Source organism: Psittacula echo (assembly GCF_963264785.1).
Source record: "Psittacula echo genome assembly, chromosome: Z".
Taxonomy (NCBI): Eukaryota; Metazoa; Chordata; class Aves; order Psittaciformes; family Psittacidae; genus Psittacula; species Psittacula echo.
The window spans coordinates 105637311-105654612 of NC_137742.1; positions in this window are offsets into that span (position 1 = coordinate 105637311).

Sequence of the window (17302 nt, forward strand, 5' to 3'; positions counted from 1 at the left end):
TGGTAGCTTTGCCAATAGAGAAGGTTTAAGCCTTTCTCAATGTTCTTTGGCTTTATATTTTTTCAAGAAATTACTTAAAAATAAACTTCTGAGTTCTTTATTAACACTTCCTGATGAGCTTATGCAAAGGATGAAGCCTTCATCTTAAGGAATTTCCTCTACAGCAGCCATCATAAAGATTGCTGCTAAAACTAAACAGCAGAACGAAAATTGTGAAACCAATTCAGATACTTCAGTTCCAGTAGTTACGGAACTGGAAATAGCCCAAACTGAGAAACAAACACTTTAAATTTTCCAGTTTACTCCAGTTAGTTTATTCCAGTTAAGAATGTTGTGCCTTTTGAGGGGACAAGAATAATGACATCGATGTACTTGGGATGCTATGTATTCTTTGAGAGAATGACCTCTTTTTACTGGGGCTCTTTTTCCTTCTCCATTTCAAATACAGCTTGAGCACATTTTCATTGCCCCAAGCAAGAAGGAAGTTCTGGTTCTTTGCATTATTCACATTAATTCTGCAACCAGAAGTCTGAGGGTATTTTGGATACAGGTGGAGAATGCAGATGGCTGCAGACAAAGACTATGCTGCTAAAAAGGAGGATGCCATGAGGCCAGAAATCCCAAGTAGGATTGTTAATCGGTTTATTTGCATGCTCTTCTGGAAGATGTTTCTGGTAATAAAGCATCATCAATCTATTATTTCTTTTGACCAGTCCTTCTCTTTCTGGGCCTGCCTATATAATACCTTATAGTGGCCTATATTTAACTGAGAATATCCTCTGCTTGTTTCCTGTCTTCTAACTTGAGTTTTCTTTCTTTAACAAGCACAACAGCATGCTGCTCTATCTTCAAAGAGGAAATTAATTCTGTCCGCAAAAGGGTCAAGTGCTAGAAAGTGCATAGCAATGCAGTTTGCATGGCAGGATCCAGGAGATATGATGCTAATAAGATTCTAAGATGAGAACAGCAGACTGGCTCTGGGGATTCAGATGAAGGGTTCTGTAAATTTTAAAAGAAATGGTCTCCAAAAACTAATGATGTCTGCTTTCCAATTCATTAATAATGTGGTGCGGGGAGATGGGAGTGAGAAGCAGGCCATGCTTTGAAATATCAAAATGTAACAGGGAAAAAACAGTGAGAGCTCATCTCACCAGGGTCATAAAGCTGGGAGAAGCAGGCAGGCTGCAGGGGAACACAGCATCGATGCCTACAGGGAAGGAAATTACGCTGTGTGTTCTGTTGGGTGTAATTTACGCACAGACTCTGTGCCAGTGGTGATGTAAAATTTCTATGCTGAAAAAGATGTTGCTGTATTGACAGAGCTTTTTCAATATTGTTGTTTAAGGTGACTTACTACACAGGATGTTGGATGGATTTTATAAACATATCTGAATTGTCTTTGTGTATTTATAAATTACTCTTGCTAAACCTTCCCCTTCACCCTTTTCACATTGCAGGCATGAAACTGAGTAACAAGAACCTGAACCTTGTTTGTAGTTAATAGCGGAAGAAAACCCTCAGGCAAAGCCTAATGAACCAAGAGCAATTCTGAGCTTTCCTCTGCAATATCTGGAGAGAGTGTGCCTTTCCAAGGGCTGCCTGGACACATGGTGTGACCTTGCTGCTTTACATCATGAAAATTTCCCATTACTGTACAGTGTTTGCATGGAAGTGCTGTTGTGCAGATACTACACTGGAGTCTCTCCCTTATGTGTGCAGAGTTTACAGCTAATAGAAAATGTCTGTTCTTGAAGAGTTTCCAGAGTGGGAAGGAGTGCAGCAGGAGGACTTAGCCCTGCCTTTATTCTGACAAAGCTGTTAGGATCCGCAGAGTAAGGAGAAGGTTTTCCTCCTATCTTCTCCTTTGGTCTGTGTGATAGTCTCTCTTCTCGCCTTGAAACCTCCAGTCAGCGATGCTGGGGAAGGTCTGGGAGCCTCTGACCACCAGCAGCTCCAGCAGGGGCTCTGCTGCCACCGAGGACCCAGCACCATGCACTGCGTCTGCAGCCAGAGGCAGCAGCCATGGGCATGGTGCTGGCCCTCTCCTCGGGACACTCGGCTTGTCCCAGGTGTGTGACAGAGCCCTTTGCAGCCCCAGTACAACCAGCACCGTGTCTTCACTGCACTGTGCTGCCTGGAAGCTTTTTTCTTGTGGGCTTCTTTCACAGCCTGCAAATCCCATCTGTTTTCTCTAGCTTGAGTCACATTATCTCAGCAGCAAGTCATGCTCAAGACAACTCATCTCTCTTGGGTACAGGAGCAGGGGTTCAAATAAGTGTTTAGTAAGTGGTAGCTTGTGATTGGGATACCAGAAGAGCTGTTTTCATGAGAGCTTCTGCAGAATTGTGAGTGCCTGTGATGTGGTGGGTGATTTTTTGGGATATGGCTCATTGACACTGGCCAGGAGGCTTGGGCTGAGTTTTGTTTCCTTGCTAAAGCTACAGCTATGGAAGTGGGGCCCTGCATCATGTCTGCAAAATGTTCACAAAACAGGTTTCTCTTATAGGGTTTATAAACACTGTGTATTTGTTTATCAAGGTATCATGAGGTCCTCCATATTGACAGGTATGCCTCAGTCATCCCTGGAGGAAACCACAAATGCATTGGCACCAACTTCAAAAGCCACAGCCTTCATCTGCAGTTTCTAAGCATGTTCTTGGTCTCCAGTGAACATAATCAGCCCAACTTTACAACCCTTGCCATGAACTGCAAGGATGATACAGCCATGTGTATCAAATCTTCCACTTTCCTCATATTTGCGATTCAGATGTTTCCTTGAAGAAGAGCTGGGGAATATTTTCCTCAGGAAATCTCAAGATAGATTGATAAGGATTTTCTTGAAGGTCTTCCAGTGAAGTTCCTGCTTCTAGTCAGTGTCTCAGCACCAGGTTACAGAATGACTTGCCTACAGCCACATAGTCGGAGGGAGCAGGCAAGAGTTCACAGCTGCTTCAGTGGAGATACGGCTCTGTGCATCAGGAGTGTCTAAAGGCATTAGTAAAGATATGAAAACCAGCTGGTATATGGAGGCCTTTTTCATTGATGTTCTTCACTAGCCACTATCAGCTTAGCTCATTTTTGTGTCAATGATCTTCCAGCAGAAATCATTCTGGCTTGGAACTTGGCAGCAACGTTACTGCAGCCATCCAGACCTTGGCATGAATAGTTATACTTTTACGGTCTTTGCTTCTGGTAAAGAGGAAGTGAGCCAGCATTCCAGTGTAAAATATGAAGATTTCATAAGCTCAAATTTCCTGAGTTCTGCGCCCCAGGTAGATTGACTGACATGTGATGACCACCTCAGAAAAGTTCTTCATTCCTTTCTGATTTGTATCAGTTTGCTGCTGACTGCTTTTTCCAGGCTTTTATCTGAAAGATGAAGAAAAACCCTAGGTTTTGCTGGAGGAAAGAAAATAAAGGCCAAGTGTTTTCTGTTGAAAACCTAAAGCTTCTGTCTAACTTGGAAGCATACTGCTGGACACATTCTGATGTCATCCTGAGTGACAGACATCTCCTACCTCCACCAAGCTGCAAAAGCCTGCAGAACAGCTACAAAAGGAGACATCTAAATTTCTGCAAATCTGAATGAGATGACTTCTATAATCATGGCAATCAGGCTTGAAGAAGCCCCTGGAATCCTTTTGAGATACAGCAGGAAACACAGCAGAAAACGCCAGGAGCCACTGAGCTCTCTGATACTCTGGATTTTGTACTGGAACCTGTTCTCCGGATGAGAAGCCCAGCTCTTCATCCTTATGCTTTAGTTTCCTGTGCTGCACACTAGCTTCATGCTTGCATTAACAGTGAAGGTTGCCAGCATTCATTGAGAATGGATATTGCAAGTGCTACCTGTGCTGTTGCTGCCTCATGGCATCCTGCTTAGGGAGAGCTGCACTTGTGTTTCTCATCCTCTAGCTGCTCTTTGCAGTCTGAGTACCTTATCTAATGGTTTTATCTAGATCATATTTCTTTAGCTTGCTGACAAGAAGTCTACATGAGACAGCATCAGAAACTTTTAAAGGGTCAAGATATGTGGCACCTGTTGCATCTCTTCTATCTACCTTTAGCACTTTGTGGAAGGAATTTACATAGATTAGAGAAGATTTGTTCTTGAAAAGGCCTGTTATGGGTTATTACCCATCTCCTTGTTATCTTTCAGGTACTTACAAATTGTTTAATTACTTTCCAGAAATTGGAGCTAAGATGACTGATCTGTAGTTCTCTGACTTCTTTTCCTCTACCCTCATTGTCGTTTGTCAGTCTTCCAGTAGTTCTTGAGGTCTTAAATGCTCTTAAACTGTTTCAGTCAATTCTTTACATACCCTACACTGAGATTTCTTAAACCCAGATAGGATGAAAATATCAAACTTTAAATGTGTGCCGTACCTGTTGGAGGCTGAATCCTTGCTGTTCGCCCCTGGTAGTAACTATGATAGTCATCTTTTTGCTGTTAACCTTTTAGATGAGACTGGAAAAAGATGCAATAAAAGACTGGTGGTCTTAGCATCATAGATCAGTAATCATACCGTTCTGTGTAGGCTCAAGCAAACTCTAGTTTCAGTCTTTCCAGTACATGCATACTTGCCACTTTTGATTTCCCTGGTTGGTTGCACCTCATGTTGTGTCTTCCTATCTGATTGTTTCCTGTTGGTGTTTGTAGTCACCATGGAACTCACAGGGTTTAGCTGAGTTCATTTCACACTACACTTACAGCACTTCCTTTGCACAATGTCTTGACCTGGTGCAGTTAATATTATCATTCTTCTGAGGAACTGTACCCTAATATGTTAATATTTCAGTCACGTGAGGCATTTTAACAAGTCTTCATTAATTACATTTAATTGTGTTATTTAGCATGAATTAAGAATTAGAATCAAAAAAACACAGAATACTAGAGGCTAGAAAGGACTTCAGGGGGTCTGAGTCCAATCTCCTGCTCAAGCAGGAGTAACTTCAAATTAAGATAGTGCTTGATCTTGTTCACCTGAGTTTTCATCATGAAACCTCCTTAAAGGTCTCTGAGATAGTGAGTCAAGTGCAGGAGAAGTGGTGGCCAGAGATCACAGCACAGTCCCAGGAGAGCACGTCCATGTCAGACAGTTACTGTGTTCCTCTTTGCACACAGCCTATCTTTCACTTTCTTTTGCTGGGCTTGCCTTTGCTTCCATGAGAGTGCACATGCACATCAGTGAAGAGTATAGTGATTTTACAGCTTCTCCTTCCCCTTCCTCAGCATCCAGGATTTTCTAAGCTCAACTGATGCTTAGGAGAGCTGCAGAGATCCATTGCTTCTGAAAACCAGATGCTGTGCCTGTCACTTCAGTGTGCCAAATAACCTGTGTTTCATGTGTTGTCACCTGATACGCTGGTTAGAGATGAGGGATGCTGCAGTAAGAGGAGATGAGTGGTGGAAGGTTTCTACACTCTTCATGTAGTAAGTCATAGTGCAGGAATGTTGGGCAGGGAAGATTTCTGTATTCTGAGCTGCCTGCTAGTGGATTTCTTGTTTCATCACAAAACCTTGGATTTTCCATTGAGGAGGGAGTTCAGAGATCTGCCAGAGGGACTGGATTGTGTCTTGGTGGTATTCAGACATTGCCTTATGATCCTTTTTCCACTCCTTTTCACACGTGCAACATCTCCCCAGCATCTCCCTTTCCAGCACTTCACAACAAGCAGGCTGTCTGATTATTCCTCGTGATGGGTGTAAAACTGCCTGGAACCATGGCAGCCCTACTGCAGAAAATCTGTGAAAAGCAAGCTCTCTTTTCAGATAAGCCAGATTTCAGTGGAAACCCATACCAGACTCATCGTCAGGCCGACATGCCAAGGGCCAGGATGGGGTTTGTCTCCTGCCTTTTCCTATCTCTCAATGCAGTCTACTGCAGACCCTTTTGAAAATCTAATTACACAACATTCAATGCTATGAATTGTTTATTTGTGGGAAAGAGATCTACAAAGAGCTTTGTAAGTAAGAGCAGAATGAAGCACACCATTTCTTCCTGTGCTCTGCTCCCTCCTGCATTGTCATTTACATCTCAGATTTGCTTTGCTGAAGCTGGCTGCTGCTGATGCTACCCTCCACAAACCTCTCCTCTCACACTGTGCAATGCTTCCTGCACGCCTCCAAGTCCTTTCAGGAAAGGAGAGATGTTTGCTGCTCCAGGCAGTGCTAACACCTTTGTTGGGTCTCTCCTTGTGAAGCTCAGTAGAAACTGCTAACTCTCCCAAGCAAGTCCAGGAGAGTTTCAGGTGCAGGATTACGAGGTGGAGGTAACAAGGGGAAGGAAGGACGGGTTTTGTGACGGGAAAATGCAGTGTCACAGATCCCTCTGGGACAGGAGCCAACCATAGTGTGAGGCTACACCAAGTCCCAGCGTGGCATTACGTGAGTCTCTGAACCCTTTTTGGCCTCAGTTTCCCTGTTTGAGAGAACAGTGATGGTAAACACATGCCCCTCTGGGCTGGCAGGACTGTGCTGTGTCCTTTGGGTTCCGTACCTCGCCGCTGGTGTCCCGCACTTTGCCCTGCTCCGGAGGCCACTGTGGCACGTGGCACACACAGCCTGCTTCATGCACCCATGGAGCCCTGTGGTCCAGCTACCAGGCTGAGGTATTGCTCCCACCCGGACACATGGCACCAGGGCTGGACCATGATCCTGCCCCAGCAGCAGCCACTGACTCCATTATAGACCCTGGACAGGCTGCAGATTCCACAGCAGGAATCTCTTCTCCTGACAGATACCCAAAGGCAGATTTTCTTTTAATTAAATATGAAAATCTGTAATGCAGTCAGCATGATGCCTCTTGGTATGTTTATTTTTATACCCCATTTATTTGCTTTTGTTCTCAACATACGCTTTCATTCTGAAAGAGATTTTTGTACTGATCATCTGTGCATTACAAATGAATTTCAGACAGGACTGAAAGACCTGGGGATCAGGGCAGAGGTCAGTTGAGTTTTTCGGTATCTGAGTGAAAATAGCTGCCATTTACAGTTGTGGAATAAACACACCAATTAGTTTTTTCCTTAAAATAATATTGCAAATTTTACACTTTTAAACTATTGGTTTTAGGTTTCAGGATTACCAGGCTCTTGAGATTAGTGAAGTATTTCATACCTCATATAGTTAATGTTTCACTTTCTGTGTCTACACTCAGAAAAAAGTATTTATGGTTTCAATAATATTTGGCCTACATTGTCATATTTTTCTCTGCAGTCAAAGGGCAAAAAGCATTTCATTTTCCCAGTACTGAAGGTGATGGCATTATCTATGTGTTTGTGTACCTGTAACTGTAGTTCAGTACCCAGTCCAGTTGCAAGTCTTGGGGAACAGGCTGGATATCCTGAGGCAGAGCCCCATAGATGTCGTGAGAACAAGCAAGGGAGCATGCCAAACCCTGCAGGCACAGTACCTGCACTGTGCTTGCCTGCAGAGCAGAGGACTGCTGCACTCCTCAGCCTTCTCCCTGCTCTACCTGCCTGTTGGCGTGGGTTGAAATGATGAGATGTTCTGCATGTGCATCTCCCTGAGGAGCCCTTGCTTCGGTGTGAGCCCCACAGCCTCTGCTGGTGACACAGTCATGGAAGACCTTGTGCTCCCGTATCCCTGCAAGTCAGCGAGAGCTCTGCTATATGGCTCTCCCCACACTGCCAAGAAGCAGACCTGGGGCGTTGCTTTAGGGGAGACCCAGTCCTCCCACTTCATGTTCCTGCTGTAGGGCTCCTGTCCTGGTGCTGGCATTTTGCAGCTGGAGCCAAGTGAGGCAGAGACAATGTGCTTGAGCATTCTGTCTGAGGGGAGTTTGGGGAGGGGGAGAGGGAAAAAGGCTGTTAGATCTATTGCTGGCAATTTAGATTCAGAGAGATTTCATCTGCAGTTCCCTCAAGTGTTGAATTGAATAAAACCAGCACAGTGGAGGAGGATGTGGGGGAAGGGCTCCCAGCACTGTTGGCTGAACAAAAAGAGACAGGCAGCTCATAACAAAAATGAATTGCATCCCTGAGATGTGAACACCGCTCCATGGGAGGGAAGGAGGGCGTGTGGCAGAGCCCACCAGCGGGCAGGGAGGTGGGCTCTCTGCAGCACTCCTGCTGCCCCAGCACATCACAGCACCTGCTTCTGAGCCTTGTGGTGCTCTGTGAGGTTGGAAGCTCCAGCCATAGAATCAAGCAGGAAGAACAGTCCCAGGCTTTTTTTGCTGTTAAAAAAAAAAAAAAATCCACTTTCCCGTGACACAGCAGAAAAGTGTAAAGTGAAACCCTCAAGGGTCAAAAATTCAGGAGATAAAGTACCTTAGCTCTTCCAGTTCTGTAAACACTTGCAGTCTGGGGCCCAACCAGTGGTCATGGGATGGCAGAGCTGCCCTCATCAGTAGGTGTTTCCACTGCTCTGCCTTTGAGAGGTAGTTGCTGCTGGCTTTCGTTCTGGCTGCGCATTGCAGCATTTGTTGTTCTCCGGATCTGTCTTTCATTCCCTGATCATCAGGTCAGGACATGGAGAGCCACGCAGCCTCCAATCATGGCAGCCAGTCAAGAGAATCAGAGTACAACGGAAAAATGAATTCCAGAGTCTCTGCTGCCTTGTGTGTGGTGCCACTGCTTCCACAGAGGTGCTCCCAGTGGCTCATAAAGTCACAGAGAAACCTCAAGGGAGGTGTCTCCAGCCTGACCGTGACCTTCCCTCAGGACTCCCCTTGGGACACTGCAGTGCCGCCTGCTTTGCTGGCAGCTCCTGTCCCTGCTGCAGGCCCACGGGGCCAGGCCTCGCACTCCAGCTTCCCTGGGGTGGCCGCTGGTTCCCTCCCCGCCAGGCTCCTCAAGGCCACTGGAGCTCCATTGTGCTGTGTGTAGCTGTACAGAAACCCTCCTGATGGCCAGGCCAGCACAGCACTTTCACAGGTGCTTACATAGCAGCAGAACATCTTTCAGCGCCTATTCAGGCACAAAGCATAGTTCTAACGTGTTCGCCAACGTGTACTTACTGACATGTCCTAGTCCTCTCTTGTGCCCCAGTGTGGACATGGCATGTGGGCAGGATTTGTATGTGAGCACAGCCCAGAATTTCCTCAAGTGTGCAGGACCTGTGGGCTGCTGGATGGGCTGTGTGACTCGAGCCTTTGCTAGCCTTACGTTGTCCATCTCAGGCCTAAGGCACTGGTAGGCTGCTGGGGTTTTCCCTGGGGAACATTTAGGCCTGCCCTGCGTCCCATTAGATACAGGGTTAGGAAATGGCCTGCACCAGCATTTCCAGCAATGGTGGGGTAACAACAAGCCTGCTGGTGCATCACCCAGAGCAGGCACCGGGTGCTTGAGCAGGGTGCGTTCTCACTGCTCAGGTCCCACAGATACTGGCTCAGAGGCGGGTGAAGGAGCAGGCTGGCACTCCTCAGCAGTTACTGCTTCCAGAAATGTGTGACTGCCTAGGGTGGAAAGGTGGATCTTTTGTTTGCCCCCATCATCTTCACTGACCTCCTTGCCGCCTTATAACATCTTAGTGACAGATCTTCAGATGAGCATGCAGTGAGCTCGTGCCTATGGCCAGTGTGTGCTGCCACAGCCTGGCACGTGAGCAGAGGTCTATATGCAGCCTCAGGAGAAGCAGGCATAGGGCGGCAGGCAGGGTGCACACATCGGGCCAGCTTGACCCAGCTCTCCATGCTTCACTGGGAGAAGCCCTCTGAATAAGCAGCATGTGCAGTCGGTACCCTGCAGCTAAAGTCTGGCCAGCACCGAGTTACCCAGCGGCACAGCCAGACAGTTCGGGCTGGTTCTGAAGCTGTACTGGTTATGACTTGGTGGAGCGCTGTGCTTACACTGAAATGTCCCCTGCCTTTGCTGGGTATAGTGCAGAAGTGCATTGAAATACAAAGGCAAGAACAGCGTGAGGAGTCAGGACTTCTCAGGGCAGGCAGAGATACCTGTCTTTCAAGTCATTTCAGCTGTGAAACAGGGGTCATGATTCTTACTTATGTCACAAGGATCTGGAAGCCTGATTAGCTACAACCTCTAAAAGACTGAAGAAGTCTTACTGTGAATCTGGGACCAAAGAGTGGAGAATGAGAGAGGTTGTCTTATGGGCATTTATTATGCTGCCCTGATTTTCTCCTTGCGTTATCGATCCAGCGGCTTGCTAAGATACAGCCCTGCCTGCTGTAGTGGTTTAATTCATTTTTAAGCATCATTATTTTTCATGTTGTGGTCTTCCCCTGCTTGGGGTGCTTCTCACTGCCCATCCCCAAACATGTCCGCTCCTGTCTGTGTTTCATGGCGTGCACTGCTCCCACATGTGTGAGTGTGTACACCAGGGAGATGGTGAGGCAGCTTCAGCTACACTAAGCAATTAAACTCCGGTAGCTCAGGGATGAGCAGGAGGCCGTGATTTTCTTTTCCTTTGCAGTAATTGCCTCTGCAATCAGCTTTGATCACCCGAGAGCAGAGGAGATGAGTGCTGCAAGTTGACATCAGTGGTTTTAATATATCCATTTACATATACAGGAGCAGTGCAGCATACAGCTTTCCATAGCGCCTCTGACCTGAAACCATCGCCGCTCCATAGACACCTCATTTAATTTAATACTTCACCGCCACTGCGGAAGCCACAGGATGAGGATGGGAGGGGGGATAATCAAGCCCTCACTCTCTCACTCTCTGTGAATGTCTGCAGAAATGACATGAAAGTAATTGCTTTTGAAAAGCAAAGCAGAAATGGCACAATTGATTCCACTTAAATGAGAGAAGGGCTGGGGGTGGGGGATGTTCACCCTAAACATGCCACCTTCTTTCCTGCTGCAAGCACATCACTTGGTGGGTCTGTGTTGGGGACGAAGGAGAGGACGGCTTGTCTCTGAGCAGCAGCAGGGGAAGAAGGAGAGCTCAGCCAGGAATCACTGCTTTGGGCAGGATGCCTCCTCTCAGTTAACCCGGACCCAAAGACAGGTGCTGCTTCATGCAGCCCTGTGACATCCCCTGTTGTCACAGGCATTCCTGTTGCTGGGGAGCTGGTAGGGAGCCTCACTGCACTGAAAATTCTCAAATTGTTCTGCCTCCAGAACCCACTCACCTGCCTGGCAGCTAGGGGAAGTGGGTGTTTATTCTGCATGCTGAGGAGGCATCAGTTCCCTGTCTCTCATCCATCTCAGACTACCCCTGTGGGTAAAGTTTTGCAAGGCCAAGGCTTTGGAAGCTATCCAGCTCGGTGCTGGCTGGTGGATGCCCATCTCTGCACCGCAGAGGCACATCTCTGCCTCCCTGTTAGTGGAGCTGGGACCTGGCCATGCCCCTGCAGCCCCACTCACATGGGGCTCCACTGCCCCTCTGCAGCCCTGTGCTGCGGGGCAGGCATGGCTGCAGGAAGAGGAAGGAAGCGAAGGGAAGCGAAGGGAAGGGAAGGGAAGGAAAGGGAATGGAAGGGAAGGGAAGGGAAGGGAAGGGAAGGGAAAAAGAAAAGGAAAAGGAAAAGGAAAAGGAAAAGGAAAAGGAAAAGAAGGAAAGGAAAGGAAAAGGGAAGGGAAAGTAAAAGGAAAGGAAAAGGGAAAAGGAAAGGGAAAGGGAGAGGGAAAGCGAAAGGAAAAACGAAAAGGGAAAGGGAGAGGGAAAGGGAAAAGGAAAAGGAGGAGCAAGAGGGAAAGGGAGAGGTGTTGTGTACCCTCAGCCTCTTCGGCTGTTGGCCTGTGCTGCTTGTGCAGCTTGTCTGCTCAAGCAGGTGGCTGGGTCTTCAGCCAAGTGCTGTTGGCAGCACAGGTTCCTGGGACAGCTCTGCAGGGATGAGTCCTTGCATGGATTTTAAATATGCTGCTGCTCCTTGCCCTCTCAGAGACAAGAACAAGCAATCCCCAGATGCTTCATCTCTGCATGGCAGGCAGCTCATCTGTGCTCCAGACTCCAGCCACACACAACAGCTTTGCCGTTTTCCTGGCTGCCAGGAGTTTCCCTCGCTATTCCTCCAGGGCAGAGGTGGTCAAGGACTGCTGTGGAAACGCTGTGCCTGAGGCTGTGAAAGGGATGTCGTACCTTGGTGCAGGAGCTGAGGCTCCGGGCTTACGGGCAGTGGTACAGAGTTTGTCAGAGCCACAGCCTGACAGCTTTACACAGCACAGAGGGAGCGGGAAGAAAGTGCTTTGTCTGTGCCAGGCTGAATGAGGTGGCACATGAAAAGTCCTCTATGCCCCAGTGCTCGTTCGGTTCTCTGTCACAGACAGGAAGAAACCACCACACAGGAGTCTTGGGTTCTTCCCAGCTTGGGAAGACTCAGATACTTTGGTACAAGACAAAGCAAAGGCTTTGCAGAATGTCTCTGGTGCTCAGCTCAGCCTGTGCTCACACTGCAGTGGCAGTAGACTGTCACTGCTGGCAAAGGAGTGACCCAAGAGCCGGACTGTCCCTTCTGCCCAACACTGGAGTGTGTCCTTTGCTCCTCAGAGGACACTGTTCACTGCTGTATCCGGCACTCAGCACAGAGAGGGTCCCTGCTATTGCAGGGCAGGTGAGCACATGTGCACACACTCACGTCCACTCAGAATTTAAACATGTTCTGTTTTCAGTCTCAGTGTGCATTTCGCTGGACAACTATAACCTTTCTCACTGTGGGTTTGGATGGGTTACATGCATACAGAATATGGCTTGGAGGAATCCAGGATACTGTGCTAATAACAATGTCTCCAATACGTCTTTAATGTAGACATTAACGTCATTTTATGTTAATAACATGCAAATTGATTATTAATGTATTTATTGAATGTTGACAGCTGGGTGACAGTCTTCACTAAGTATGTTTTACTAATCAGTTAGCATTTAATTAATATTGAAATTCTCTCTAGGTTTAGTAAGACAGTGAACGTTAATGAGTCCCCTCGGTTGCTGTGCTGTAGGACAGCCGCGGTGCTGCTGGCACGGCCCAGCCGTGCTCGCAGCTCTGCAGGGTGCGAGCAGGGGGCCCCAAGCAGCACCAGGACACACAGACGTGTGCCCAGGAGGCAGACAGACGTCTCTGGGAGGTGTTGCTCTTGGAAGCCCCACATACAGTGTGGGGACAGCACAGGGGCAGTGGGACCAACATCCTGGGCAGCCCCTGTTTCCAGGCAGACATACATAGAAAGCTGCTCTCTGTACGTTCTGCTTTGTTCCCACAGCTCTGCACAGCAACACAGGGACTGCTCACATCCAGTGCCAGCAAGATGTTTGCAGTGTCTGCCCCCTGCATGTTACCTTGGTGTGTTACCTGGAAGCTCTGTAGAGCCCTGTTCCCCATCAAACAGCTGCTTCCAGACACTCTGGAGCAGTAACAGCAGCATGCTGTTCTCACCTGCAGTGAACATAACTGAGAGTCCTACTGCAGTTACAGCAAGGCATTGCACAACCCCCTGGCCAGCAGTGCAGAGGATTTCTTAATGCTCAATTTAAAACACCAAGCAGCCCAATTCTTGAGCTCTGTGGCCAGTGTTTTCTCTTGCCCCCCAGTCATGAGCAGAGCAAGAGCCAGGCAGAGCCTTTGCCCCTGCCCCTGCCCAACACACTTGCACCGACTGGCTGCGGCTCCTCTCACCCATCAGAAGGCAGCCAGCAGCATCCCTGAGATGTCCATTGATTGCAAAGGCATTGGGGTCAGTGGCTGGGCAGCTCCACCACGGAACTGCTGCAGAACGGTTAGCTCAAGGATCAATACTTAAGTCTTGTCTTGCTAATTGCTTGTTGGTTGACATTCATGATTCTCTTCTGCTCCCTCCCTGTGTAAACTCTTTCCAGCTGGGAGCCAGGAAGTGAAAACGCTGAGCCTTTGTCCAGGAAGGTTAGACAGAGTCTTGGTGACATGGTTTAGTTTGAGGTATCCCTGCCTATGGCAAGGGGGTTGGAACTGGATGGTCTTAAGGTCCCTCCCAGCCCAAACTATTCTATGATTCTATGGCTCTGTGACCAAGCCGGGGGCACTCAAGCTCCTTCCCTTTTGCTCTGTGGACAGCAGGTGCAGGGAAGATGCCTGAAGGGGTCCTTAGGCAGGGTGAGGAGCACAGAGCCCCAGCATGCAGCTAGATCAGGAGCTGGTTATTTAGTTATTTGTTAGAATAACTTTGGTTTTGCTCAGTTGCTGTTTGCTTCCCTCACCCAGGTTGCCTGATTCCCCTCCAGAGCAGAGGCAGGTACCCGCTGCAGCAGCCTCTGCCTTCCCTGAGTTGAATACGCTGCTACTGCCGCAGGCGTGCATGTCAGATCACACCTACCATATTGGCTTCCTGTCCCCAGAACATCAGGTTTTTGCAGCTAATGTGTGCGGGGGGTGTCTCCTCCTGACAATCCCCACCCCCCGCAGCATCAGGCCTGTGCTGTTCGGGGTTTTGTTAAGCCGTTTAGTATTAATTGATTTTTTTTCCATTTTTTCTTTCTTTCCCTGGGCGGGTCAATAGCTGGATGCTCAAGAGCAGAGGATCTATCAACTACAGACCAAGCAGAGGGAGACGAAGGCAGAGCTGGAGCAGAAATGCAGCCGGATCCAGCAGCTCAGCCAGGACCTGAGGCCAGCCATCAGCTGCAGGAGGAAGCTCAGGAGCAGGTAGGAGAAGATGCCAGTCCACTCTAGCTTGGCAGCCCTGGCTGGGAAGGGAACTTCATTTAATGCATTCACAGCAATAATGATAATCTACTGTTCTGTTTACATGGCAGCATAAGGAAAGACTAAAGATGTGGAAGCAGAGTGTCAACTCCCGGTGAGGAGGGGAAAGCCCAGGGAACAGGGAGACACTTACAGCTCTGCTGACTATAAATGGGTGCTGGCATTGCCCTCGATCTGAGGGTGTGACTGCTGTAGTGCACAGATATCCTGGATGTTGCTCCCACTGCTGACCACCTCGGAGAGAAGGGAACAGGGTGGCCGGCAGAGACAGTGCCGTGCAGGACAGCACTGTCCTCACTCGTGGTAGCAGCGACGTGCAGTGTGCTGGGAGACAAGCCTTGTTCAGCTCTCCTGCTGTGGATGAACTCCTCTGCTCACTGCAGGACCTCCTGACAGTGAGGGTGGGAGCACCCTCATGGCCCCATGGCCCTGGCCAGAGGCCTGTGGGGCAGCACATGTGCCAGCCCTCCCCATGCCAGTCCCTGCCCCTGCCCTGCTACAGCTCCTTTCTTCCCACCCCTGTATTTCAAGCTGCCAGGAGTCAGAGGGGTTGCTCAGTGTGTTCCTTCTGCATGTGAATATCTGGCTTGGGAGAGCGTGCTGCTCCCCCATCTCCTCAGCCACAGGTTTGTCTACCTGATGTCCAGTCGGGCACCTGTAGTCATGAGCATATTTCAACCACAAGCTGTCATTCAGATCCATGTGGCGGAGATGAAGACAGCTGATCCTGGAAATCTGTGCAGCTACTGCTGCTGCACACTGTGGGATTACTTGCTTAACCTGCGTCTCTCCATGGTACCAACTTCGAATCTCTTTCAGCACCCCATAAGCCAGAAACATTATATCTGTTTCAACAACTTGATAGTTAAATATTCTCAGTGTTCTGGGAGACTAAACCAAGTACTCTTCATATTGGAGTATTGAGTACCAGCATGCTGGATAGCAAGAATGAGCTCAGAACAGCTGGTTTGTCTGAGCAGCATTTTAAAACCGGGGACGGATGCCCTTATTATTCTGAGTGGAAGCATTTTATTTCACTTAATTCAGTGATGGTGAATAGGTACATATGAATTCGAACATATATGAACAATATATGACTATGATGCAATGATTATGTTCATTGCATTTGAAGAAACATAATGAGATATTGTTCCATTTACTACCCAGTCCTCCATTGTTCTCTGCGTGTGTGTGTGGCTGAGCTGCTCTCTGCGAGCCTGCTCTGCGGCTGCCACTGGTGAAGCTGGATGTGGGAAGTTTGTGTCCCTTTGTCTGTGTTCATAGATGCCGGAGCACAAATGGATCTGCCAGTGTGTCAGCGGGTGCCTGTGCTTTGTTCTACCTAGGTATATGGGTGACCATGTATTGATTTGTGTAAGGACACCATGGCAGGGCTGGAATCACACTTCTGTTTCATCTTATAGGTAGTCTTTCTCCCTTCGCATCCTTCCATCCATTGATACTGAGCTCAGCTGAGCCTAGCTGCTTGGTATTGGTGTGAAAGTGGCAGACAACCTAGCCCAGGTCTAAACTTCCTTTTACAAAACTCCCAATTAAAGTACTGAACATCAAGCCCTGTTACATCAAAATAAAACACTATTCTGGGTCAGAACGGTGTTCCACCTAGCTTTGTGTCTGGCAGCAGCTATGCCCGTGCCTGGGAAAGACCTCTTTTCCCCTGGGAAAACAGGGGAAGCTTGTGATACTGCCCCAAGGTGCTCACTCACCTTCTGTGGTGAAAGGGCTTCCTGAGCCCAAGCAGGATTCTTTGTGTTTAACAGCCCTGGAATAATTTTCATCCACAACTTGTCAAACTATTCTGTAACTCAGGTATTACCCATTTTCAGCAGTGTCTTGTAGCAGCAAGTTCCACTGCTTAACATGCATGGGATGCAGAGCCACCTCCTCTTGTTTATTTTGAACCTGTTCCCTGACAATTTATGTTGCTTTATTGGAAGAGATCATGAACAGTCATTCCTTGGTTACCTTCCCTGTGACACTCCTGGTTTTACAGACCTCTGTTGTGTTTCCTTTCCAAAGTCCTTCTTTCAGACAGCAAGAAACCTTTTTTCCTTTGTTTTCCTGAGCCAGACACAGTTGCTGATAAATCTCTGGATCTGGGGGCTTCAGACTCCCATGACTGGCAGTCCCAGGATGCCTATAGCAGGCTGCGCACACCAGAAGCCCTCTGCAAGGAGCGTCAGGTGTAATTTAGCACTGGGAGCATGAGTTATGGTCCTGCCCTTTAAGGAAAGGCTAGCAGCACAGCCCTGCCTGTCAGCTGAGTCCCCAACCTGATCATGAGCTCTCCTGGTGAATGAATCAGGATTTGGCATATCGTTGTTTAATACAGCCCCCATGCTAATGTCTTTTTCAAATGAAACTGAGAAAGCTGTTAACCTCAGTTAGCCAGATGTCCTCACCGTGACCTGGATAAATCATCGTAGCAGGAGCTCCCAAGAACACCACTCTCCCTGCTTTGGAACACGGAGCTGGAAGGGAAGTGCTATGCTTCCAGCTTATGCCAGGAAGGCTTCTCTGCACCAGGGCTGTCCAGCAAAGGGACTGCTTTGTCCTCATCCCAGTGACCCTGCTGGTGCTCCAGGCTGGGGTCCAGTCCTGGACACTCACAGAGGCTGGAGAGCCCACTGCAGCCTCCCTACCCAGAGTACATCATGGCATTACACTGACTGTGGG